This window comes from Polyodon spathula, chromosome 4 (genome assembly GCF_017654505.1).
Source record: "Polyodon spathula isolate WHYD16114869_AA chromosome 4, ASM1765450v1, whole genome shotgun sequence".
NCBI classification, from domain to species: domain Eukaryota; kingdom Metazoa; phylum Chordata; class Actinopteri; order Acipenseriformes; family Polyodontidae; genus Polyodon; species Polyodon spathula.
Genome location: NC_054537.1, coordinates 88,968,305 through 88,995,141, shown reverse-complemented (window position 1 = coordinate 88,995,141; position 26,837 = coordinate 88,968,305). Strand labels below are relative to the sequence as shown.

Genomic DNA, 26,837 nt, shown 5'->3' with positions numbered 1-26,837 from the left:
AGGAGGACAATGATCTTAAGCACAAGGCCAAAGCAACATTGGAGTGGCTCAAGAATAAAAGGGTGAATGTTCTACAGTGGCCCAGTCAAAGTCCGGATCTCAATCCCATTGAGAATCTGTGGCACTATTTGAAAATTGCGGCTCACAAGCGTCGTCCAACCAACCTGAACAACCTGGAGCAAATCTGCCAAGAAGAATGGACCAAAATCACTCCGACACTATGTGCAAAGCTGGTACATACTTACCCCAAAAGACTTAAAGCTGTTATTGCAGTGAAAGGTGGCTCTACCAAATATTAATGTGTGGGGGTTGAATACTTATGCAAGCAAGATATTTCAGTTTTTTATTTTTCTTAAAAATATTTCCCAACATAAAATCAATGTCACCTTACAATAATTGATTCTGAGTTTCAGTGATTTAAAATAAAATATCGAACAGAACGAAATTTAAATGTACCATTTGCATTTCAGTAATATGAGAGAATTGGTCAGGGGTCTGAATACTTTTGCAAGCCACTGTATATATATATATATATATATATATATATATATATATATATATATATATATATATATATATATATGTTAAAGGCATATAGAGGTATATGTTAAAAAACCTAGGTACCCATCAGGTTTTAAATTACCCAACCAACCAGGTATCAATTTATTAATATTTTCTCTTTAAATTCTCTAATTAATAATTGATACCCGGGTAGTAAAAAGAGACCTGAGTCAGGTTGGATAATTTAAAACCCGACAGGTACACAGGTTTTTGGGTACCTGTGTCGACCTCTAATATATATCACTTTTAAAGTTTTGGAAAGTTCAGAAAATCTCCTGTAAAAGCAACTTTTTGATGCTCTTAGTAAAATCCATCATAATAATTTGAAAAGAAAGAGTAAAACAGATGCCTTCTTAAACTCAGATCTTATTTGATTTTAAATGTGTAATTGGCATAAAATCTAGTAATTCTGAGTTATAAATATAGTATTCCACGTCTAGTTTCACAATAAAAACTTGGCTGTGACTGAAGCCTTGCATGGAAAGTTTTCTCTGAAATCAAAACTTGAGTCAGGTCAAACTTTTTCATATTGCCCCAGTATTTCAAAACAGAAGCGCCTCTGTATACAGCTATTGAAAAACTTAAATCTTTATTTCAATTGTAAAGCATAATTCACGAGACATGCAGAGATCCAACTGTGTAACATTGTAAAGATACAAATTGGGAAAAAGCCGGGAGAAATATCAGCTTGTGGATAAAACAAGCATACTTCAAATTAGTATTCAATAGTAATGCATCACATTTATATACATTGAACATATTTTAGCAATTCTATTTTCAAGTGAAACTTGAGTATTAGGATGCAGAATTCTTAACTCACAAGCAAAATTAACTCACAAGCAAAGCAAATGGAAATCATCCTGGCAGTGTTTAGTTTAGATAAACTGTTCCTGTACTGCACCACATTAAAGCTCAGTTGCTATTAGCATGCTAAAAGAGGGAAGTGGGGATTGTTGCAAGAATGTGTGTTTCACAGCATCAGCTTGTAAATATTATTTATTGGCCTTTTCTACTACAGCAAAACATTGTATTCAGACTTGGTTGAGATTTGTTCCTAATGCAAGCCCTGATGCAATGAAATGAAGATACATTGAGGCACAAGTTTTTTTTTTTTGAGGACATCTCTCTGATTGGAAGAACTCTACTAAGATTGAATGTATTTTGAGCTGAAGTCTACAGCATGGTTTTAGTGAAGCATTGTAATAGAGCAAGCTCATAATAAGGCTGCAGCCAGTTGCAGTTTCTGCTTGTGTGACAGAATTATCTGCCATTCCCCCCCTGCTGAGTTCTTTATGATCCTGGCACTCCCTTGTTTCATCAGATTATTTTATTTCAAATTTATAAATATTGTTCTTTCTGTCTCTATTTTGGAAATGTGGCTACCTCACATTTTCCATGCTTATTTGAGTTGAGAAAACACTTGGCCAGGTATAAATCGCTGTGGATTTCAAAGTTTTAGATCATACAACAATGCGGAACTGTGGCAGAGCAGGGCTCTGCCCTTAGAAAGAATGGCAGGGATGGAGTTAAATTCTCCTCCCTGCCCAGGTTGATTGCCCCAGGTGGGAGCAATCAACTAATGTAAATATTCAATTATCATTTAGCCACCTGGCATAAAAGGAGGCCTCAGCCTCCCAGTAAGGAGGAGGGAGCTGAGGAAGCAGGTTGGTGGTTGTTTGTGATTTTTGAAATTTTGATCCAGTGAAGGCATTGCCCAGCCTGGAAATCTTTATTTTGTAAGTTTTGTTTTGTTGTCTTTCTATTTGTGTTTAAAGATCTTTATTTTGCCCTTGTGTACCTTTATTTTTTTGTTTATTTATAATAAAATTAGTATTTTTTGAACTGCAGTCTGTCTCTGGGCCTCTATTCACTTGCCAGCCTGCCACAGGAACTCTTAGAGATCTGGTCTTCCCCAGTAACCTGCCGTGCAAGGAAATCAGAAGACAGCTACAGCCACCAAATCCATCTGTATGAATATGCAGACATACTGTCAAGAAATAACAGAGCACTGAAGTGCGAAATGCATTAACGACAAAGACATCATGAATCTATTTTCTTTTTTTTCTTTCACTGCAGCTTGTTAATAACCTTGGCCCTGTGGAACTAGTGATGAACACTCCAAGTCACCATAGAGTTCATCACGGTGAGTACATTGAAATTAGTACATAAAGTGCAAAAGTGCAAAAGTTCACAGAATTTTAAATTAGTTGACCATGGAGCTCCATGTGACATTCTTGGATTTGGCTATTGCATATGGTCCAGTGCCACATGAACTTCTTTGGGCAGCATTTGATTTTTTCAGCATACCGATGACAATAACGCATTTAGTGAAAGCCTACTTTGCAGATTTGCAATTTAGTTTTTCAACTTCAGAATTCAGCACTACATGGCAATGCCTAGAAGTTGGAATAACGGCAGGATGTACCATTTCTCCACTGGCTTGTACCATGGCAATGGAAATAATTATTAGGACATCAAAATGGGTAGTGGGAGGAGAGAGCTTGGCTTCTGGAATGCGACTACCACCAATTTGAGCATACGTGGATGACATGACAACAATGACTACAACAGTAGCCTGCACTAATCGGTTATTGGGCAAATTAACCAATAACATTGAATGGGCACAAATGCAATTCAAACCCACTAAATCAAGGAGCATCTCTATAATTAAAGGTAAAGTAGTAGATAAAAGGTTCTACATTAATGGTGAGCTAATACCAACAGCGTCCGAGAAGCCAGTGAAAAGTCTAGGGAGATGGTACGACGGGGATCTAAAGAACACAGTTTGTGTGGGAGAAGTTAGACAACAAGCAGTGGAAGGGTTGAAGAGCATAAACATGACCAGTAAGTTGCCACCAGTTCTATCAAAGCATTACACAAAAGACAATATTCCTCCATCCAGGAGAGAAACCACCAGGAAAAGATGCTAAAACCAAGCCTCGCCCAGGACATCTGGAAGCTGATACTGGAAGATGCTGGCAGATGTTGGTCAACGGCTTATTTTTCCACCTGAGATTGACACCACTAACCTTCGACCAGACACTGTTTTGTGGTCTGGATCAGCAGTGCCATGGGAAGATATTGTGGATGTTAGCTGCTGAAGCGGAACAGCGAGGATGGAGAGTCCGAGTTTACCCAGTGGAGGTGGGTTGTTGAGGATTTGTGGCACATTCTACAACCTGGTTTCTCAGTGATGTCGGGTTCAGTGGCCAAGAGTTGCGTCACACAATGAAGAACTTATCTGAAGCAGCAGAAAGGAGCAGCAACTGATTGTGGTTGAGACGGAAAGATTCTGGATGGGGATCTCAAGCACAATAGAAAAAAAGCAACTTATGTATGTACAGATAAGTAAGCTGGGCTGAGCTGAGTGGGAGATGGAGGGGGTTGATGCTGGGACGCCAGAATCACTGCTGAGCCCTCTTGAGGTGTCGTGAGCTAGTCAACGAAACACCAAGGATGGAAGGTGCCCACTTGAAGACGCCAGAGATGTACCCTACTTAGCTCAATCCAGACGGTTGTCATGCTGATGCGCTGGGGAGACGCATTGGGTTGATCCCCGGAGCCAGCATTGCAGCCATTGTGTGTACTGATGCGCTGGGGAGACAAAATGAGCTGATCCCTTGAGCCAGCATTACACTTCAGCAATCAACACCAGACAGAAGGATATCTACATCATCAGATGGAAAACAATGCAAATGGATGGAGATGCAGATGGATCACATTAGTTTACTGCAAAGCTACGTCTTAGTTGGTGCTTAGCTTGGCGAGAGCCTAGTTCAAATCAGCATGAAGTTTAACATGTACTCTCATGTAATGGAAATCATGGCTGTGGAAGCATGACAGGAATATACAGTATTTGTTTCACTTTAAAATTGTTTTTTGGTGATGAAATATTCCTAATGACAGTCATTAGGTTATTATTTTATTATTATTATTATTATTATTATTATTAGTAATAGTAGTAGTAGTTTAGTAGTAGTGGTAGTAGTAGCCATAGTAGTAGTAGTCTATATGGTAAGCTATTGCTAGTTCTTTGTAACAGCTTGTGGCAAAGTGGCTGGTGAAGGGGAACAGGTGTAGCGGTGATGCGATGCAGGAGTGATAGGTAGACAACGATATCCAGTGAAAAAGTGCTTTTATTTGTAATCCAGGTCTAGTGACTGTAAAATAATAAATCCCCGGCTATACACAACAATGTGTAAAGCATGGGAATAACAAAACAGGGCACAGTCCCGAACAAAAACAAACACACGGTCACCAGTCCTGGGTGAGTGCAGTCATGCTGGTGATGAGTGCAAACACGGGTATTTCGTGATGGCAGTGCAGTGGTGATCCGGATCGTGCTGACCCTCAGCTACAGCTCCGGATTTGTGCTTCAACTGTCTGGTGGTGCAAAACACAAGCAATTATTACACAGACAAAACACAACACAAAGCACGTAACACGTCTTTTTCTCTTAATAATGAGAGCTCCTCTCTCGGTCCTTTTCTCCCCACGCGTATACCCAAACGAAGGAAAAGATCAGCCTTACCCTGGCCCCTATATGTAATCCTGCATGACATCTAGGTAAACGATTGCAGCTGTTTTATTACTTGCAGCTGCCCCTCATTTACCTTTCAGGTCAATACAGTCTTACAACAGAGTCTCGCTTCTTTCCAGGCTGACCGACTTCCCGGTCCTGGAAACAAACTGTCAGGCCAGCCCTTCCAGATACTTCCGTTCTTTAGCGCCCTCACTGGTTGGGAGGGCGATTTATCACCAGAACACATTGTATTTCTGTCAGACAGCCAAATAAAGTAGCTAACAGACCATTATACCCTACCCACAGCTTGATCAACCCACATTGAATCCATGTGAATGATCATTCTAAATAGTGTGAAAAGGGTACTAGTGACCTGTTGTACCTACTGATTATATTCATCCTACAGTGTAATAGTTTTAGTAGTTATGTCAACTGTCATGTATTTTTTACTTGCAGGTAGAAACTCCTACTGTATTGACAAGAATTATGAAAGGACTCTAATTACACCGTATAACAATTTTTGGTTCCTGGGTAGTAAGTGTTATTTCCTAATTGCTTATGCCTCAAAAGTATAGAAAATGGCTATTATTCCCCACAAACTTTGCTTTTGTGACCAGGACAGTGATATTTTGAAATGTACCTATTTTCCAGAACATTCCAGATAGATTCAGTGCTGAGTAAACTTGGAGTAACTTCTAGAACTTTCTAGAACTTTCCAGTAATATAAACAGTAGTATAAATACAGGGGCCTTAAGCCCACCAGTTCAGTTTAGTTCCAGCTGCCTAAGTGGATACATATCTGCATTTTTCTGAGATGGCATCAAGAGGCTGCAATGGTGGCATTCCTGATGGGCCTCTGTGGCAAAGTGGTGAATACCTGCAGGTGAGTGCAGTGCAGAGTGGATAAATGACACAGACGATGATATACAGGTGCAAGGGTGTTTATTAAATGAATTCAATGTCCAGAGCCTTATAGCAAACCTGCAAATAATAATAATGTTGGAAGTGGTACAGCGGCATGTATCACTTCTAATTTATAATCCCACAGGTTTGACCCGTAACCCAAAGTCCAGTTCTTTCACCCACACAAAACACAAAACACAGACACAATTCCGAAAATGCGTGATTTTAGTGCTCGTGGTGCAAAGAGACGGTTCCTGTAGTGGAAAGGTGAGTGGTGATATCCGGGTTTTACGCTGGCCTTCGGCTGCAGCTCCGGATCGTGCTCAGTAGTCTTAGTGAAAACAACACAAGACAAACAGTGTTAATACACAAACAAGCAGGACACTCACGGTTTCGGTATACAAACGGGCTCCTTCTGGGTTATTTAGCGTAACCATCTGCAAAGGAACAGATCACAAAGCCACGCCCCCCCTATTTATACCCTCGCCCATGATCCCTAGGTTAACAAGTGCATCTGCTCCTCCAATCCTCAGATGCTACGTCGTTTACCGTCCGGGTCAGTGAGCTTGGGTGCCGTAGCTCCGCCCCTTTCCTAAATGGCCGACTTCCACCTACCCTTCGGAATAAATTGTCTTGCCATTTGTTTAAGGTTACTCTGTTCCTTCTTTCTAGTGCCCTCACCGGTCGGGAAGGAGATCTAACACCAAGCGTCATTTGATCTCTGTCACAGTCTCCAAGGCGGTTTTACCAAGTTTCCCTGCTATCTTTGCCTTTGGGACAGCTGGGACACCAAGGCGCACTACCACAGGCGGGACTGGCCAAAGCGGGCCGAGTTCTCTGTGGGGAGGAACAACGTCAAGTGGGAGCCACTGGTGGACCCCCGGAAGGTGCTGATGCCACCACTGCACATCAAATTGGGCCTTATGAAACAATTTGTCAGAGCTCTAGATAAGGAGTCAGTAGCCTTCAAGTACCTTCAAGACTTCTTCCCTAAGCTGTCTGAGGCAAAGGTCAAAGCCGGTGTCTTTGTCGGACCACAGATAAAGAAGATCCTGGAGTGCAATGAATTCCCCAAGAAGCTCACTAGTAAGGAGAAAGCTGCTTAGAACAGCTTTGTTGCAGTGGTTCGGGGCTTCCTGGGCAATCACAAGGCCGAAAACTATGTGGAGCTGGTTGAGACTCTGGTGAAGAACTACGGCACAATGGACTGTAGGATGTCCCTCAAAGTCCATATCCTTGATGCTCATCTTGATAAATTCAAGGAGAACATGGGAGCGTATTCGGAGGAGTAAGGCGAGCGCTTCCACCAGGATATACTGGACTTTGAACGTCGCTACCAAGGACAGTATAATGAGAACATGATGGGAGACTACATTTGGGGGCTGATTCGTGAAAGTGATTTACAGTATAATCGTAAATCTCGAAAAACTACTCATTTCTAAATCTTTTGTAGTCATGTTTGTATTACTTTATTATAAATGCATGTTAATTTGGATTCATATGTTGTTTTTTTCTGACTTCATGTGAACGAAAAGATACAAATTCGCCTGTTTTCTCATTGGAAATAGGTAAATTTCAAAATATCACTGTCCTGGTCACAAAAGCAAAGTTTGTGGGGAATAATAGTCATTTTTTATACTTTTGAGGCACAAGCAATTAGGAAATAACACTTACTACCCAGGAACAAAAATTGTGTTACATAGTGTTATATGGGATAGGATTTTTGGTAAGTATTCTTTCTGATTATTTACTGTCTTGGTAAAGAAATAGATAAACTAATTTGCAAAATCTAAACTTAATATGCATTTATTGTGTTGGATTTGTTATTGATATGTATATTAATAAAGTCTATTATAAGTTTTAATTATGGGATATGTTGCTTTTTATTCACAGTATCTTTCTATATATGATTTCCTAGGCACATTTGCACTGGAAAGTGAGAAAGTTATTTATGGCCTAACTCATCCAATCAACACATGTGACGTCCTTTGGGTGCAGATATAGACTGAAGATATGTTTTGTCAATGGAAGAACCAATGCTTTTTCCTATTTGTAGTTGTTCTTGCTTGTTTATAGTTTCAGCACTACATTTATATTTGGAACACTCTCTAGGATACCTCTGGCATCACAAACAAGCTGCTTGTTATTTTCAAAGCATTACAAAAAAAAAAAAAAAAGTCGTCTGTATGTTTCAAGATTAGATGTTTGACTCCTTGTAAAATGATATTTCCACATCCACAAAAATAAAATGAAAATACTGGACAGAATTTGATTGATGAAAGACTTTCTAGTCTTCTGAATCATTGCAAGTAAAATGTTTTATTTCCAAATCACTGAAAAGGAGGTCTCACAAAACCCATCGATACCAGTAGCAGTGCAAGCTCATGTTATGTTGCAGTTCCTGTTGATGCTTGGCATTCACCATGAGGTATTTGCTACCAGGGCTATAAGTAATCTCATTATAGTGCTCACACAGTGATAGCAGCTTGTAGACACTATGAACGTTGTTCTGTGTAATTTGCCGGGGTTGACTTTTGCTTAAAAATAATTTTTCCTTTCACTTGAAACAGAACCATCAGTTCTAAAAAAAATGGTATTTGGAATTTCACAGGCATCTTTTGTTTGGGAAAAATGTGGTGTCATCACTCCCCTAACACACACACACACACACACACACACACACACACACACACACACACACACACACACAAACAAAACAGTTACATGAGGTGACAAGCTTCCAATAAGTTTTACCTCCACCACAGTACTTTCTTTGGGGCTCCAAATAAGTTAAATTTGGTACAAACCATGACCACTAGTGATTGAAACTAATATTGGTAGTCCAATGGTAAACACTGCTCCCCCAACTATTAGGGTTATGGTGATCCATGTGGAGTTTGGAATAGTCTACACCTTGAGTTAATGGAGGGTAGTAATGCACAACACATCTGCAGCACCCTGCTATCTCCCATGGTGGAAGAATATATCGTTTTTAGCCATGTGTGGTGCTTCCAATGATAAGAATATATTTCTCCATTGTATAAATTGCATATTTAAAACTTCAGCACAAAATGGGCCAAGTTACAATCTCAATCCCCACAGAAACCTTGTAAGAGGAAAAGAGTAAAGTCAACCAGGGATGTTTTAATTTACAGCACTCTAACTGAACATGTTACTAACAACTCTTATTCAGAAAATCATTTTCCTGAATATGCTGTATAGATTAGATCACTGTAATATATAACAAATTAAAAATTAGCATGCTGTGTGTATGAAAATCCGATTTTCCAGATTTTTTCCTGCAACTCTCTCCAACTCAGAGCTGCCTTAGTTTTGGAAATTCCACAACTGGAAATTTGGCATCTCTGAATATATCCCTTGGGTTGACAGTTAAAATAATACAGTAGTAACAATTCAGAGAAGAAGAAAACTTAGCTAAAAACAGCTTGGCCCAAATAGTTGCCTTCAGGACAAATTGAGCTTTTATACGATTTGACAAGGTTGCTCAACTCTGGTTATAAACTCTCATGCAACTATGCATTACAAACTACAACTTCAGCACTTTCTTTGACATCATAGTGAATTTCCCACAGCTCTTGATATCTGGGGCCTGGTCTGGCTGCTTTTGGATTGTAGACTTTGTCCCTCAGAACTATAGCTTTTGTCCACAACCAACACTTTTCTGTAGCTCAAATATTCCTCTATTATCAAAAGAGCTTCAATGTGATTGTGAGGAGCACCAGAACTGTTATTAAGTGAACTATTCTAAGTTATATAAAAAATGGAAAATTGCCGGATAACATTCTGGTTAAGGTTTCTGAAAACAGCACTTTATTACTTAAACAAAGTTGTACATACATGAAACGTTCCTAGACTGTTGTTGGCTTCTTTAACAAGACTGGAATGGTTTAATGAATATCAGACTTTATGTATGGATCAAAAACAGATTTTTTTACCACTATTTAATGAACTTTTTAAACAGGGCCATATATATATATATATATATATATATATATATATATATATATATATATATATATATATATATATATATATATCTCACGTTTTTTAAAAAACAAACTATATATATATATATATATATATATATATATATATATATATATATATATATATATATATATATATAAGCAAACATGTGCTACATTGTTTTGTTAAAATAGCAAGTTGCTGACCTGGTTGTAAAATATCTGCTTCTAAAAGCACCATCTCTCGCTCTAAATCGCCCGTCAAAAGTGGAAGGCAAGTCTGTACTGCAATAAACGCATAGGAGTCATTTAAAAAGGTTCTGTGTGGTTTATAACATATCAGAATATGATCATCACACGTATGAGTGCCCCGATGATCCAAACTGCCCCATCATGTCACTGGAGAAATATATAATGAAATGTCTGAAGAATCTGCCAGTTTCTGTCTTAATCAATGAACCGGACTAGATCCAACCAATGCTAAATATCTGGTATATTTGCAGGTCATTAGGAAAAAGAAAACGGTAACATAATGGCAAAAATGTATTTATTTTGTAGAACTTAATTTTAGTGTGCTTATGTTGTAAGGTTTATGAATTGAGGTAAACATAGAATTTACTACTTTGTTATGCCGTAAGGATGAGACCAGAGCTTGTTTCAAATTTTAACAATGTTTACTATTTATTAGTTCCACATTACTGTACATTGTTTAGTTATTTAGTAGACGTCTTTATCCATGGCAACTTAGTGTTTTTCAAACATTAAAATACAATACACTATATACACAACATTATACAGTGTAACAACAAATTCTGCCACATTATAAAGTTACAATGCATTTCTTTAGACAAAAATATTAAGTACAATAAATGGAAAATATGTACAGTATTTCAAAACTGATTTTATTAGAAAACAGGCAAAATATAAAATGATCAGACGAATCCAAAATATAACTTTTTTCACCAAGAAAGCACCAATATGTTTGGAGGAAGAGTTCCTCTAAAGTTCATCTTGCCCAGTGTTAAACATGGTAGAGGTAGTGTGATGGCATGGACTTGCTTTTCTTTGCGATCTTTGTATTGTAGAAGGATCTATATTGAACATTATTGTTTTAACACTATATGTGCCACTAGTATTAACAAAGATAGACAATTGATAAGATTACCAGAGATAGCCGTCAGACTAATTTACAGATGGTCCACGATAATCCTGGAGGTTAGAGACCTCTCTATCTGTGTCACCTCCATGACATGTTTATATACTATATGGGCTTAAGACATGTGTGACTACAGTACATTTTTGTTATCTTACTAATTATCAGTAGAATTTACTCCTTTAACTGTGACTCCATTCAAGTGTAACTGACCTTTAACCAATCTCTTTTACAGGGTTACCATGTATAATTGTTTACCATACATTTCTGCACATGCTTTATCTCTCTAATCATTTTAAAAACAGCACCTTTAGTAAACTTGTTTGACATTATACACTGTACCCTCATATGATATTTCCATCCTACAATGTGGAAGGATACATTGTCTCGGGCCCCATTACCAAAAGAGTACATTTATACTCTTATTTCTTATTGTAACTCAGTATGCCAAAAGCAGCTATTTTTTTGATCAAATTCAGGCCCTGATCTCATTTTTAATTCCTGTGATGCCAGCACCAGGCTGTTGTATCTCATGGGTCAGACCTGGCATTAATCAAATTTAGAAAAAAAACACTGTTCATTTGTTCACTTTTAAATATTGGCTCCAGTGTTTAAAGAAGTAACAAGGGTTTGTTAACCTTTTGTCAGGGTTTCAAATTCTTAAGTCATGTGGCAAAGTGGTTGCAGTTTACAGGTGTAGGATTGATGCAGTGCGTAATCAGGAGACAGACAGTTGTAATCCACGCAGAACAGGCTTTACTTATAATCCTGGTCTAGTGATGAAACAATAATTCCAGGCAGTACACAACACTGGTATAAATAAATGGGTTGCAATACCAAATAATAATTACAGTTCCACACACAATACATCAACACGTTCACCAGTCCAGGGTGCTTTAGTGTACTGGAGGTCCACCACCTTTCTAGATGACCAACTTTTTTTGAACCCTGGAATGAATTGTCAGGCCATCCAGCCCAGGGGACTCTGTTCCATTTATTTACTGCCCTCACAGGTCAGGAGGGAGATTTACCATCAATAATCATTCTGTTTCTGTCACAGGTCGTTATAATTGTTTTGACTGAATTGTTAAGCAATGTTTTGCTATATCAAAAAAATATTATCACAGATAACACTGCTCCTGAGGACTGGCTACATTACAATGATGCTGACATGCCTCCAATTCCTGATAAACAAAGGCAAGGCTTGTTTACTCGCTTATGAACTTCAAACCCCAATTATCTTTGGGTAATATATGTATGATTATCTTTTAAAACACAGTACCAGTTTAAATGTTCAGTAGACTTAACATAAGGGCATGTGATGAGTGTTAATAAGTGCTCTTGCGATGGCTGCGATTACGATAAACAAAGCAGGGCAGCTCTTTAATAATATGTTGAATTTTTCACTACAGACCTGATGCAGCTATCTGGGAATTAGTTTAGTGTGCTACATTTCTTGCATTCCATTGATTTGGCTATGTGAAAATGTTCTTGGTTTCCTTAGCCATAACCACTGAGGTAGGTGTTTATTACTAAATGTGTTCTCATTGAAATGTAGTTATGTATCATTTAAAATTATGTCAATGTTTTTAACAAAGTGTGATGATGTTAGTGGTGTGAGTAACCCTCCTATCATCAGAAATTGCATGCCCACCATATTATTTAAAATGATTCTTTTTCTTTTATGTAAACGTTTATCATATTCCAAAAACATTATTTCAACAATGGAATACATTCACAGTTACAATAGTATACTGGTGGTATATGCAATATTAAAAGTATACTTTTGTATAGGAAGCGTTGAGTTAATAGTCCCCTATTCATCTTTTGTAATGGTATTGGGTGGGCAGATTAAGAGCTGTAAAAATTTCAGTCCAATTATTCAATTGTGGATATTTCTAATAGCTGCTGCCTTACTTTGTAAAGGATATGGAACAGTCTTGATTCTTAACATTCTTGACAGCCACCCTTTAGAAATGCGTGCCGTTTTCAAAGAAATGTCTTGTTTGCAGAGTTTCATTGATTAAGTTGGTTTGTGTTTAGGTGTGACAGCAAATCATTACTGAGTTCCTTGAGCCAGTGTGTGATCTGGCTGCATTACTAGCAGCTTGTGCTGTGATGTATAGCTCCAGATGCTTGGACCAATTGACCATAAAATTGCTCTTTGTTTCTGGCAGTGCAGAGAGGCTGTAGCTTGCAGCCGACCCCCTCATTATTCTCTTCCTTCCCTGCCATCCCGCCTTTAAGAAAAAGTCTGGAGTCAATTAGAAACGTCTGCTGTTAACTAAGGGGCTGATGAGATTTGCACGTGAATTTGGAATTGCCCCGCCTTTTATTGTGTCCATGGACAGCTGCAGTTTCAGGTGGTCATTTTTTTGGTAGAAATTTTCCAGGATTTATTTACAATAAAAGCAACAGTGTTGTTAAATCATAGTTTGTTTAACAGACCACTAACAATCAGTGGAGAATTAACTGGGGCTGGAATTGTAACTTCTACAGACTTCAAATGAAACTTTAAACATTGAAAAAGAACAAGGCTGTCTCTTTGCTTGTCTTCAAGTCTTGTTGCATGTATCTGCTGTCGATATTTCATATATGATGTTTGTTTAGGATATTTAACATTAAGAATGTCATTTTAAAACAAATAGAATGGATAACATCAGTGACATGCTTATCAAACCACTGGGAGACCACATATGCTCTGCGGATGGGGGCATTGTCATTCTGGAAGACATCCCCCTTCTGGGGAGGAAAGAAATGCTGCAACATGGGGTGAAGATGATCACTCAGTACCATTAAGTAGCGATTAACATTGACCTTGCCTTCTAAGGGAATGAGTGCACCCAATCCATGCCTGGAAAATGCACCCCACAACATTACGGAACCACCAGAAACCTTCACTGTTGGAACCAAGCACTCAGGGCTGTAGAGTTCTTTAGGTTGGCACCACACGTGCACTCATCCATTTGTCAAGAACATGGTGAATGTGATATATATATATATATATATATATATATATATATATATATATATATATATATATATATATATATATATATCAATGATGTACATGCAGTACACGCAATTGGCAACATTTTAAGATGTAAATGGAGATATAATTATATAATTAAGAGGTTGTTTTGGGAATTGTAACTTTAATCATGACAAACAAGCTGGAGGAAATTAAATTTCCAAAATAAATGTAGGAAAGCTAATGATATATAGACAAGCTGCTAGATATAAATGGTCAAGATTTTTTGAATCAGAAGAAAAGCATTTTGAAGTTGAGCCAATCTATTAACAGTGGCTTAAACTAGGAAAAAATGAATTTAATGGCACTCATAATGAAACGCGAGTCAAATGAAAAACTTTGTGCCAAAACATTTAAAAAAGATTTCTGTGATATATGGCACCCTAGTAAAGTGCCAGCAATAGCCTGTGAATTTATAACCAAGTGGTCTCTGCTATTGTTTTAAATGGTACATATGGAACACATGCGTTGTAATTTTGTTTTAATGATGTAGCACTTGGGTTTGCTAGACAGATTGAAGGCTGAAGGAACACAGTGGTTAAGTGCTTCAGACATTGCATGCCCCACAGTAATTACCGGCTGGTTCCCAATAATGGCTATTGGCAGAGATTCACAAATGAAGTCATAGCAATTTAAAGGGAGAGCTAATAAAAATACACCTGCCTCATAGTATAAAACAAGTCTTTAATGTTGGTGCTTTGAACTTTTATTTCCAGCCCAGTGTTAACCAAGCTACATTATGATGTAGTTCTTGTGAGGGCATTGTCTGAGGTTACAAATGATCTATGACCATTGTGACCATTCAGTTTTTTGAGTCATGACGACATCATCTGCTGTTGCTGGAATTGTGCTATTGTGCAGCTGATGGTGACCCATTCTGACCTGTATGTGTCTATGACTGGGATGGAATTCTGGAAATGAAGGGGGGGAAACATGTATTTGTTGTGAAGGGGAGGAAACATGTATTTGTTGTGAAGGGGAGGAAACATGTATTTGTTGTGCAAGTTTACTTTCCCATGCAATCCAGAAGTGGTCTATTTTTCTTGCTACTGACATGCTTGGGTCAAGGTTGTGAAAAGCCATATGGGAAGAAGCAGTTTTAAAAGATTTCCTCATATGTCATTCCCAGCATCCCAGCTTTAACAAACTAGAGTAAAACAGTTAGATTATAGCATAGGTGACAAAATATCAGTAAGGACTGAGTGAAAGACAAAGTACATCACTGAAAATTGTATTTAAGTCTTGACTGGGAGCCCAGCCCATACAATGGCACTGTGAGGTGTTTAGAGGTCACGACCACATAGAATTACATAACTGGCAGGACATTTCAGGTGACAGTAATACTTTATGGCACTGGCTGGAAGGACAGAGATGAAAAAAAAAGTATAGATCACAGGAGGAGGCCATGGAATAATAAGGTCTGGAAAACTTTTTTTTTTAAATTACATCATTTGAATGCTCTGAGGGATTGAGAGGAAATCTCTCTTTTCCCCCAAAATGAGAAATTTTAAAAGTGTTTTTTTTCTTTTTTTTTCTGGTAAACACTCAACTAACGCACAGAATGACTCAGATTCGGAAATGAAAATGTTAAAATAATGTTTTTTAAAAGAAGAAAAGTGTATATTCTGTACATTTTATATTAATTCACTTTGAAATGAACATGTACTGTATATGTGTCAGTTATCATATTTTGGAATAAAGAACTCATACATTAGTTTTTAATTGTATGTATATCACACAGGTAAGTTTTGCTTACTGTATATCTTTCGGGCTTTAGTAGATAACATTATGTAATATTAATATAATAAAAAAAAGAAAAAAATATTGAAAAGAACACCAAAGAAATACATTTAGTGTCTTAGTGTCCACCCAATGTTAAATATCCCCCTGGCAACCTGGCCCTTTAACTCTTTTTACTCAGGCACTGTAAGAGACAGCCCTTCAAGAGCTTCAAAACTAGGTCCTATTTGTGCATTTCTGGTAAAGGACCATGTGAGGAGACATGGGTGAATACTGTGTACAGTGTGTTTTGCAATGTTACTGCTCTCCTGTAAGACAGATCTACCTAGTGCAGTAAACAAACATTTTCACACAAAACCTTTACAAAATAAGAGAAATGGTGACATCGAAGGCACAAGGACCCATTTTCTGTTAAATAAATATATATTTTTTTGTGTTTGTGGATCAGATGTACAAGACCAGAGCTGTTTAGGGTTATGTTGCCCTGGTAATTTTTTCGTGTTGTTTTTTGGTTGCATTTGGTCCTTTTTGTATATATGGCTATAATTTATTATCCAATTTGTGCAATTTATTTTGTTACATGTTGAAGTTTCATTGTACACTGTCATATTTGAGCTGGCCATGCTAAAATAATTTTTACAAACCATAAATAATGTTTTTCTGTGGTTTTTGTTGTCTGTATATACAGGGTGAGTCCCAGACTATGTCACTTTTATATGGAAGCCTAGTGTGTGCACATTCATTTCATGTATGACATGTACCTATAACCTTTATAGTTAAATAGTTATAACCACAAATCTAACAAGAGTAAAAAACAGCTGAAAATAGCTTGGACCCTAAATAGACATTTCAGATGTTTCAAACCTTGTCAGTAGTCTATACACAGGTCTCATCCTTCACACAGACAACAACCCCTCCATCGTAACAGCAGTCCTTATATATCTGCCTGCCTGGTTTTAAACAGGTGTTTCTCAAAATCTGTGTTTTTCCTACCTGGCTTTGTTCTGTTCCAAAAAAAAAAAAATATTCCATACTCAAATTCACTTTTAAATGGTACAAACTATGCATTATTTTGCTTCTTATATACTTCCCCTCTATAACCTTTCCCCTTACTGTATCACACACCCTCCCCTTTCCAGCTCAAATCCAAGGGACTATTACAGCTCTTTTGTAAGACTTTTTTGTTTAGCCTCTTTACAACAGGCATGATAGCTGTAGGGCAGGATAGCTGTTCAATAATACTGCAATACGGGGTTAAGTCTTACTCCCATATCTCTTTTACAATATCTCTTAATCCCCTGGGATGTTTCCCGTATAACAACTCAATCGGTGAAAATCCTGCGTAAGCTTCTTGTACCTCTTGAATGGTAAACATTAAATATGGCCACAAAAAACAATCCACATTTGTAACATTTTATCTGATACCTTACAGAGCATAGCCTTGAGGGTCACTGACAAAGGCATCCCATTCATGTCTCCAGTAACTAAAGAATTGTGTAGATTGCTAAAGATTAAGCAGTAAAGAACTTCTGTATATCACCTCAAGACAGATGGCTTAGTGGAAAGATGTATTCCTTTTGGAATCACGACCCAGCTAAACATATGCATCAACTCTTTCACAATCAGTTTTCCAGAGGTGTTGTGGAGAGATATTGATTCAAGATACTTTATTAGTGGCATATAGTGGACTTTTCCAAGGAACCTACTGTACCAGATCTTTAGCAATACACTTGAAGTGTACAGTCAAACCCATTTACAATGTACCTGGGATATAACGTACACACTGATATAAAGAACCAATATCATGGAACTGAATAAAATCATATTAAATTCTGTTTAAATTCTCCTTTCAGTATGTACTCTGATAGTGCATACTTCCTGTTATTATGCACGCACCGCGATGGCATGCAGTGGTCTGTGCTGCTCATATTGCGTACTCGTAGGCATACTTCTTGCTGTTTGAACTTGACCTTGCTCTCTATTACTGTAATTTATGCAGTATTATCATGGCCAGCACTAAATGATCTTCAATTTCACTTAAGGACAAACTGTACATTATTGGAGAAATCTTAAAGGGACGAAAGCAGTCAGAATTATGTTGTCAAAGAGCTCAAGTTTAAAAAGCAGCAGTCACTGAATCAGTCATCTAAGGCCTTGTCCACATTAGAGCAAAAAAAAATTGACAAGCAAGTTCAAAACTGATTTACCTGAACCCTACCCCAACAGTTTTAGAGCGTCGAGATTGTCGTGATGAAACCGGGTTAGTTTAACCCAGCTGCTGTTGAAAAAAACACTTCGCTGGATGACTGTATCCTAGAAACCACTGTAGTGTTTACATGTTCTTCTTTCTTGTTCCCCCTCGTAAATGTTGCTGTTTATTTTCATTGAACTCGGGAGCAGAACGGAGGAGCTTTGAGAAATTGCCTAAATAATCATTTTTATTGGGGGAAAAAAATGCCCAAGCCTTAATAAATAAATTAGATGGGCATTTGCACAAAGGGAAAATCTGGGGCAGATAAGACATTCTTTACTTTAATTAAAAGTCGAAATAAAGACCTTTAACTAGCTAATAACTCTGTTCTAAAATGCTAATGTGGCCAGGGCCTAAAAGACTTCTTAAAATAGAGTACAGGCAATGATCACTGTACCTGAACTGACAGTTTGTATGTTAATGTTTACTGACTTGTGTATTATTTTTATTATTATCAGTTTTATTATTTCTATAATGTATTACAGTACTGTCATTTTTTATTAATTAGTTTATTTTACTAATTACAGTACAGTATTATTCAGTACATTAGTTATGTTTTTTGTTATTTTTTATAATTCATTTAGCTGACCATCTTTATCAAAGGCAACATAGAAAATCTGTATTAAATAATGAAAATACAGAATGTTATATACTGTATAGTAATGTACAGTACTAGTTACATTGTTTTAGATTGTTCTTCTATAATAAACCTTTATACTACATACATTATATATGTACATTAATCAGTTAGTACTGTACAAGGTTTTGATTTTTGTGCTGATTTGGTGGGTATGCGCATGTATCTGGTTATTACATACCTTGGTTATAACATACCGTTTTTACGGTCCCAAGGCATTACGTTGTTTCAGTGTTTCACTGTACTTGAATAATTGGTAGTGGCACTAAAGGGCTCTGGAATGATTTAACCCTTTGCGGTCCTATGTCAGACCAGGTCCAACATTACAATTTTCCCTTTCCAATCCGTTGTCGGACCCTGTCTGACATCATCAAAAAGACATAAAGCACAGGTCTCTAGTAATTTTTTCTCCGGAAAAAGCTGAGAAAAAACTTTTCAATGGCCAAGTGAGACCGATGGGAGCCAAATGAAGCCGAAAAAAGGGGCTTATCTGAGCTATACAGACAGTCCATGCACCACAGAGATAACACAGACAAGTAACAAAGGAGATGCTTCCGCACCCAGCGCTCACAGAAATTTGCAGAGCTTTTTCAGTTGTTATAGTAATAAAATAACGACTTGGATCTCATTATTGGGGAGTTTGGTGATAAAACGAGTGATCAGGAGAGGATTTATCAGTATGTACGTCTATATAGAGGTATGTGAAAAATACAACGAACAAGGGGTGGGGCTTTTCTGGAGATGCAGTACTGATGTCGTTTTGCCATGCAGTGCCTTTTAAATCTATTTTACTATAAAAAAAAAATAATAAATTAGACCTGACGTGCCTGACAAACGCTCAATAAATGGACTGCAAAGGGTTAAACAGCTGTGCTCTGACATTTATCAGTTTATTTCCCTTTATTCTTCTGTATTGTACTAGCTAATTGTATTTATTCTAAAACTACAAATTGCAGGTCATTCATATTATGTTTATTTTTGGTTTGTGTTGAAGTATTGGTTCATTTACTTTTGTATGTCTTATGTTTGATAGGAGATGCTGTATTATTTTATATAATGTTGTACCTGTCTCTCCTACATATTTAATTGTATTAAAAATAAATGTTTTTGCTATTCAAGCTTTGATGCAGCTGGTGTCTTTTTCATTTTGTGTAGTTCTATGCAGTGAGTTTAATCATTTACCGGAAGCAGATGAAACCGGCTGCCAGGTTCAGCGTCAATAAGGCAGACGTTCGCTGTATTTATTGTCTATATTTACACTATTTATTGCAAAGCAGCCTGGAATGTAGCATGCTTTATAGAGTATTGTTATGTTGGTGGTACTGGACTGGCTAGTATGAATAGCTATAATTGGGCTTTATGGGGTAAGCCATTACAACTGTTGGGTTGAAGATTATGCATGTGGGGTAAAGATTCCTCAACGAACTGTATTATGATGAGCCAACATTTCAGAACTTTATCCTTGAAAGAAACATGACATTATTTTGGCTGTTTTTGACATTTCCCCGATCACCTGATAAAATAGAATGTCTTCTTTGTCTTCATGTTGTTGTTTATTGGCCTTCTTTTACATCTTCCCACAGTAGGGAGTCCAGCTGAAATAAATTTCTGTATTGGAGATTAGGCCTAAAAACCTGCTGCCTCAGCTCCTACGAGGATGTTACAGCATTGACTTGGGGTTGCTAAGGAGGCTGAGGGGAGGAAAGCTAGCCAGCTTTCAGGTCCCTTGGGACCAATACATTTTCCCTGTTCTCTTCGGAATCCTATTGAACTGATTTACAGAAACTCCAGGGAGACAAAAATCTTATGGCTTTGGCTTTCCCGATTGTACCATCAAAGTGCAGAGTTTGATTTTTTGAGGCGGATGTCCTACCCTACATTTATTTTTTTATTTTTTTGGACCAGGTGCTGTCAATGCGGCCAGCTTTCCAAGGTCTCCACTCTCCTGGAATGGGGAAGCCACCCTGTTTGGCAGCAGCACAAACACAGCATTTATTTTAAACTGGCAGATTCACAGTCTCCCTTATAATAATGAGGCACCAGGAAATGTTTGGCTGTTGCTTGACCCCCTTTGGCTCTTTTTAATTCTTAGCTGAAAACATGGCATGGCAGGGTCACATCAAGCATTTTTTACTATACATTAGTAAAGGTACAGATCTGATAGACCTACCTAATATTAACATGCTTATCTTGATTTTGATGACCCCTTGGTCAGTAACTCTAAAATACAGGCTTTCAAGACAACATACTGTATGTCTCTTCCTAATGTTAAATGGGATTTATTTTAAATCGTTTAACATTAGAGTTACATTTCTTCAGTTAAGTTTACGTTGGAGACCTGGTCAAAAAGGGGCACTTTTGGGAATACACTTTAGAATCTGTAAAAAAATAAATAAATAAAGATATCTAAATTTCAAAGTTAATAAAAAAAATAAATGTTTAGAGAAAATCATACAATTTTCTTAGTAACCAATTGCATGCAGTTGTTAAAATGCTATGCAAAATGAAATAAACAATTTATTATGTGTCACCACTTTATTTCTGTCCCTTTTATTGTCGAAGAGAGAGCTCAACACTACCGATGAAAATACACACGCAGGTTGGCAAGAAGGGGGATTTATTCTGAAAGAACAAAATAAAAAATAATGTTTCATGGATACACTTCTCAACTGGCAACTGATGTCGCCGCAGCTAGTCTCTATTACAACTCAGGTTGCTATGAAAACATGTTTAATACATATTCATTCATTTTCTACAAGGGCAAAAGTAAATTCAATTAAAATACTTTTAATACCTGATCTTTTTTACATTCTGCGTGTTTACCAACACACACGATCGATCACGACACTGTTTTTAACATATTAACAACTTAATAAATCGAATTTTATGTATTGTTCAGGTACCTTACAAAGGAACGAAAAAGATAACAACTCACCCGCAGCTAGTCTCCATTACACTGTTGCAGAATGAGGTAAAACAGAATGCAATATCTAAAATGGATGCCATTGAGAACTGTAACCCTTTACGTGCCAAACCACAAATAATAGTTTACTATAATGCTATTTCAGCAAGAATTAAAAAAAAAAAAACATTTTAACTCCATTACACGCTCCCCCCTTAAATTTTGCTGAAATTGGTAAATACCAGAGAAAAACAGCTGGGAGAGAAAAGAAAATACAGCATCAGTTGGCAATGTGGAATTGTACAGAACACTAAACACACAGAGGTCTAAACTATCAGTACAAGAACTGTTCTTTCTGAAGTGTGTAAGAATCGAATGGTACCATAACCCAACCTTAGCACAGAATAAAAATATGTCATCTACACCTTTGTTACAATAATAATGCTCAACTTTTACACCCCAAGTCACTATGGGACACTGTAAACAAAAGATACTGGACAATAAGGCAGTGCAGGCCCTAATATAGCATTTACAATGCAAATACCCCAGTAACAAACTGAAAAAGGGAACCAACTTGGTTTGGAGAGATTTTCTGATTGGACATTTCACAAATAAGTCATTTGGTTTGTCGACTAACTCTGCCACATCTGGTTCTAATGGAAGCTGGTGGGTGGCTTGTTTGTGGTGGGGAGCAAATGACTGGTCTAGCAGTGTCACTGGGAGGATTGCTATGGCTAAGTGGAGGTGAGTGCTCATGTGGAGGAATGTTGTCAGAGCTATGTTCTGAGGAATCTAAACTTTCTTGGTCATTAGTCGGTCCACTCTGATTAGCGTCTGAGTCATCACTCCGAGGAGGGCCATCAACTGTTTCTGACAGGACATCTCCATCTTTTAAATGACCATCTGTTTTATTTGAGCCTCTTCAGTGTTTAGTAAAAGCCATCTCATAGTCTGTGTCTCCATATCATCACACTCATCAGGAATTAAAGAATTGTGCTTCTCCTCAGAAGTCTGAACATCTGTAGATCCAGATTCCATGGAAGTCTCTTTCACCTGGTCTGCTGTTTGACAGGTAGGAAATTCACTGGACGCAATAGATTTCTGTGCACTATTTTCTCTCTAGCAGTGAGGTATCTAATTCTGTAAGCATGAATTTGGAGTTTTATAGACATTGATTCATAAAGCACAGAATCCCATTTATCTGCAATATTCCTCTTTCCACGTTCTCCTCTATTAGCAAGCAACACTCGATCTCCTACTTACAGAGGAGAACCCTTCACCTTGTGGTTGTAAAGTTGTGTGTGATGCTCTTTCTCTCCAAGACTGTGTTTCTGGGCAATTTTGGCTGCTTCTGACAGGTCTTGTTTCAGGTTGAATATGCAATTCAAAATGTTCAACAATGTTTTCATCTGTACAGATGTTTTGACATCAATGGGAAGGCGTGAGATTCTCCCAAACATTAACCAGAATGATAGGAAGCCCGTTGTTTTGTGCACTCTACAACTTTGTAACATCTGAGGCCACTTTGCCTTGGATTTCAGAAGCAATGCTCTGATAATGTTTCTGAGAGTGCTGTTACTTCGTTCTATTAAACCATTCCCCATAGGATGGTATGGTGTAGTGTGAGCCTTTTGCTCTCCTGCCATTTCCAACAGATTGGTAATCAATTTACTCTCCTTGATCAGAATGAATCTGCTGTGGAAATCTATAGATGCAGAAAAAGTCATCGCACAGGCGTCGAACAACTTTCTTTGCAGATTGATTCTGACACGGAAATGCATGAGCCGTTTTCGTGATGTGGTCTGTAACAATAACAATATCCATCACCACCTTATCGCTCACCTCTGCTGTCCAAAAGTCAATGCTGATCAATTCCATAGGAGCAGTTGTTCTTATATTCTCAAGCGGAGCTCATACCTCTGGTTGTGGTGTTTTGCCAACTACACACCGATGGCAGTTCTTCACATAGTTATATCCCATGCCACACCAGTCTAAAAGAATCGTTGTTGTTCTAAAGAAAGTGTGTTTGATTGTCCCTGATGTCCCGCTAAATCATGTATGCCATTCAGCACATCTTGTTTCAGAGTGTCCGGCACAACAAACTGGAACAGCTTCTTTCCAAGCCAATGATCCCTCTTTAATCTATACAGCAGTGCATTATGACATTTCAATTTATTCCAGTTCTTTAGCAGTCAAATTACATTTGCAGTTTCTCTGCCTCATTCTCATCTTGATGGTCTCCTATGCATCTAAACAAAATACAGTGCTCTTCTGATGGTATCATCATGGTCTTGTGCACCTTATAGCTGACTTGGATGTAGGATTGGCAAAGGACAGTGTCCCAACTGTGACCACCAGAACAGTGAGCCTCTAACATCACTGACACTTCCTCTGACGTCAAGGAACCTTGCACAGCTGATGAGTCACCAATGGCAGCATCTCCTTCACTTGAGGGTTCTGACTGGGTTGTCATACCCTGACAGTTGTTTTTGATCCTGAAAATATCATGTACTGTTCCTTTTCTGACTCCATTGGCTTCCTCCAGCAAAAAGGTATAGGGCTCATTAATGAAGCAGTGCCCCACACAAGTTGGAACAAACAGCTCTCGACTCATGGCATCAGCCACCACATTTTTCGTACCAGGAACATACTTCAAATCAAAGTCATACGCAGCCAGTTTAGCAACCCACCTCTGCTCACAAACATCTAGTTTGGGTTTGGTCAGAATATATGTCAGAGGGTTGTTATCTGTCCATGCTGTAAAATCACGTCCTTTTAGCCAATGGCCACATTTTTCAGAAACTGCCCATTTTAAGTCAACAAACTCCAACCTATGTGCTGGATATTTAGCCTGAGCTCATGTTAAGGTTTTGCTTGCAAAGGTCACTGATCGAGCCTTCTCCTCACCAGGGAAGACTTGGGATAATACAGCACCTTGAATGGTGCATCCACAGCCAAAATGAATGGCTTTTCAAAGTCTGGATATGCCGGTGTTGCAATATCTGCTAAAGATTGTTTAAGTTCCTCAAACGCTGTCTGGCACTCTGAAGTCCAGTCTGCTGCACTAAGTTGCTTACTCACTAACTTCCTACTGGATTTCTTCCCTTGCTTTGCCTAACCTGGATGACTTGGTTCTGAGATGACATGAAATAGTGGTTTTGCTTTTGTAGAACACCCTTCTATATAGTGTTGGTAATATAAACCATCCCTAGAAATGATCTTAACTTCTTTGCAGAAGGGGTTACCTTGTCTGGCTCCATTAAATCCTCCTTCTGGACACAATTAATGGTCTTCACCTTGTCAGGGTTCATTTTCACGCCATCTTTGGTTATAATGTGTCCAAGGAACTTGACTGACCTTCTTAAGAAGTGTCATTTCTTTAGTGCTAACTTCAAGTTGTGGCTCTTAAGTCGATGCAGCACCATCTCTAGTAGCGCAATTGTGCTACTTCCTCGTTAGGTGCAAAAACCATCAGGTCATCCAGATAACAAAGAAGGCTTGAGAAGTTCTGGTGCCAGATCAATCAAGTGATTCTTTGACTACTTGCAGCATCTTGCTTATGTGCATCAGCCGCATTGACATTACTATTTGAGTCCAACTGGGCTAATTGCTTATCCATTTGCTGTACTAAAGGACTTATCTGTCCCATTAAACTGGAAATACATTCCCCACTAGGATTGGGGGTGGAAGCAGTAATACCCCTATAACTTGAAGTAATTTCCTCTTGCAGACTCTCTGAACATATTCATCCCGTATTGGCTATGGTGTTTAATAATCCCCTCCCCCTGCCTATTACATGAGTTACTGCCCCTGTACTGGGATTCTCTGCTTCACATTGCAAGGGTAAACCAAGTACACCTCGTCCCCACCCAACGCGGTCAGTAACACGGCTGTAAAACCCTGAATCACAATTCAACATTACAATTTTCCCTTTCCAGTCCGATGTCGGACCCTGTCTGTGATTATCAAAAAGACGTCAAGCACAGGTCTCTAGTAGTTTTCTCTCCGGAAAAAGCAGAGAAAACCTTTTAATGGCCGAGTGAGACGGATAGGAACCAACAGGCTTTGGTTGTTCAAATGCTTGTTGCGTACTCAATAAAAATAAATAAAAACACAAATTACATCTGACTGTTTCTCTTTTTGTTATACTATTCACAGTGTTTTGAATACAGCTGTGAGAAAGACTGCTGCGGGGCTTATAGGTATGAGTATATCTCCGGTCCTTCTAGTATTAATACATATTCAGTCATTCATTTTCTGTGCGGGTAAAAGTAAATTAAAATACTCTTAATACCCAATCTTTTTTACATTCTGTGTGTTTACCAACAGACACTATCGATCATGACACAGTTGTTTTTAACATATTAACAACTTAATAAACTGAGTTTTATGTATTGTTAAGGTACCTTACAGAGGAACGAAAAAGATGATGACTCAACTGCAGCTAGTCTCCATTACACTGTTGTAGAATGAGATAAAAAAGAATGCAATAACAATGGATGCCATTGAGAAATGTAACCCTTTACATGCCGAACTGCAAATAATAGTTTATTATAATGTTTTTTCAGCAAGAATTTAAAAAAACATTTTAACTCCATACACATGCAACTAAAATAGAAAACCCTTATGTATTTAAATCATGAACTACACCTTTGAGTTGCTCATATGTGACTTAAAGGCCCAGTTGTGTGGTTCTTGTCACACACAGTTTACTCTTTCCATAGCTATACAGATGTGATATTAACGAAGCTCGGGAGAGGACATGAGAGAAGTCACAAGATATTATCTCATGGCCACGAGATAGTAAGGCGTCGTCCATATGAGATATATCCATAGGTATAAGACCATTCAGCCTTGATTAATTATAACAGAGCAATCTGCTTTTGACATTAGAAGTATACAAATGGAACAAAATGGAATATATCATCCTTCCCTTTTTAATGCCTCATTTAGCAAGGTTGTCATGTGAGAGTTGTCATGTTTCTTGCCAACAATGCGTCTAAACCCCCCCCCATAAATTTATGTAAAATCTTGTTTCATATACACTTGACCACAAGAGGGGGTTACATCTTATAGTTATAAAAATAATACATTGGAATCTACATTAGCAAGTGTTTCGTGTGCATATCACACTTTGAACATTATATGGGA

At 37.9% G+C, this 26,837-nt stretch overlaps 1 pseudogene; it reads left to right on the top strand.

The window, feature by feature from the left end:
• Positions 1-12,375, top strand: part of LOC121314004 — a 44,760-nt pseudogene extending 32,385 nt beyond the window's left edge.
• Positions 12,376-26,837: the final 14,462 nt, after the last annotated feature.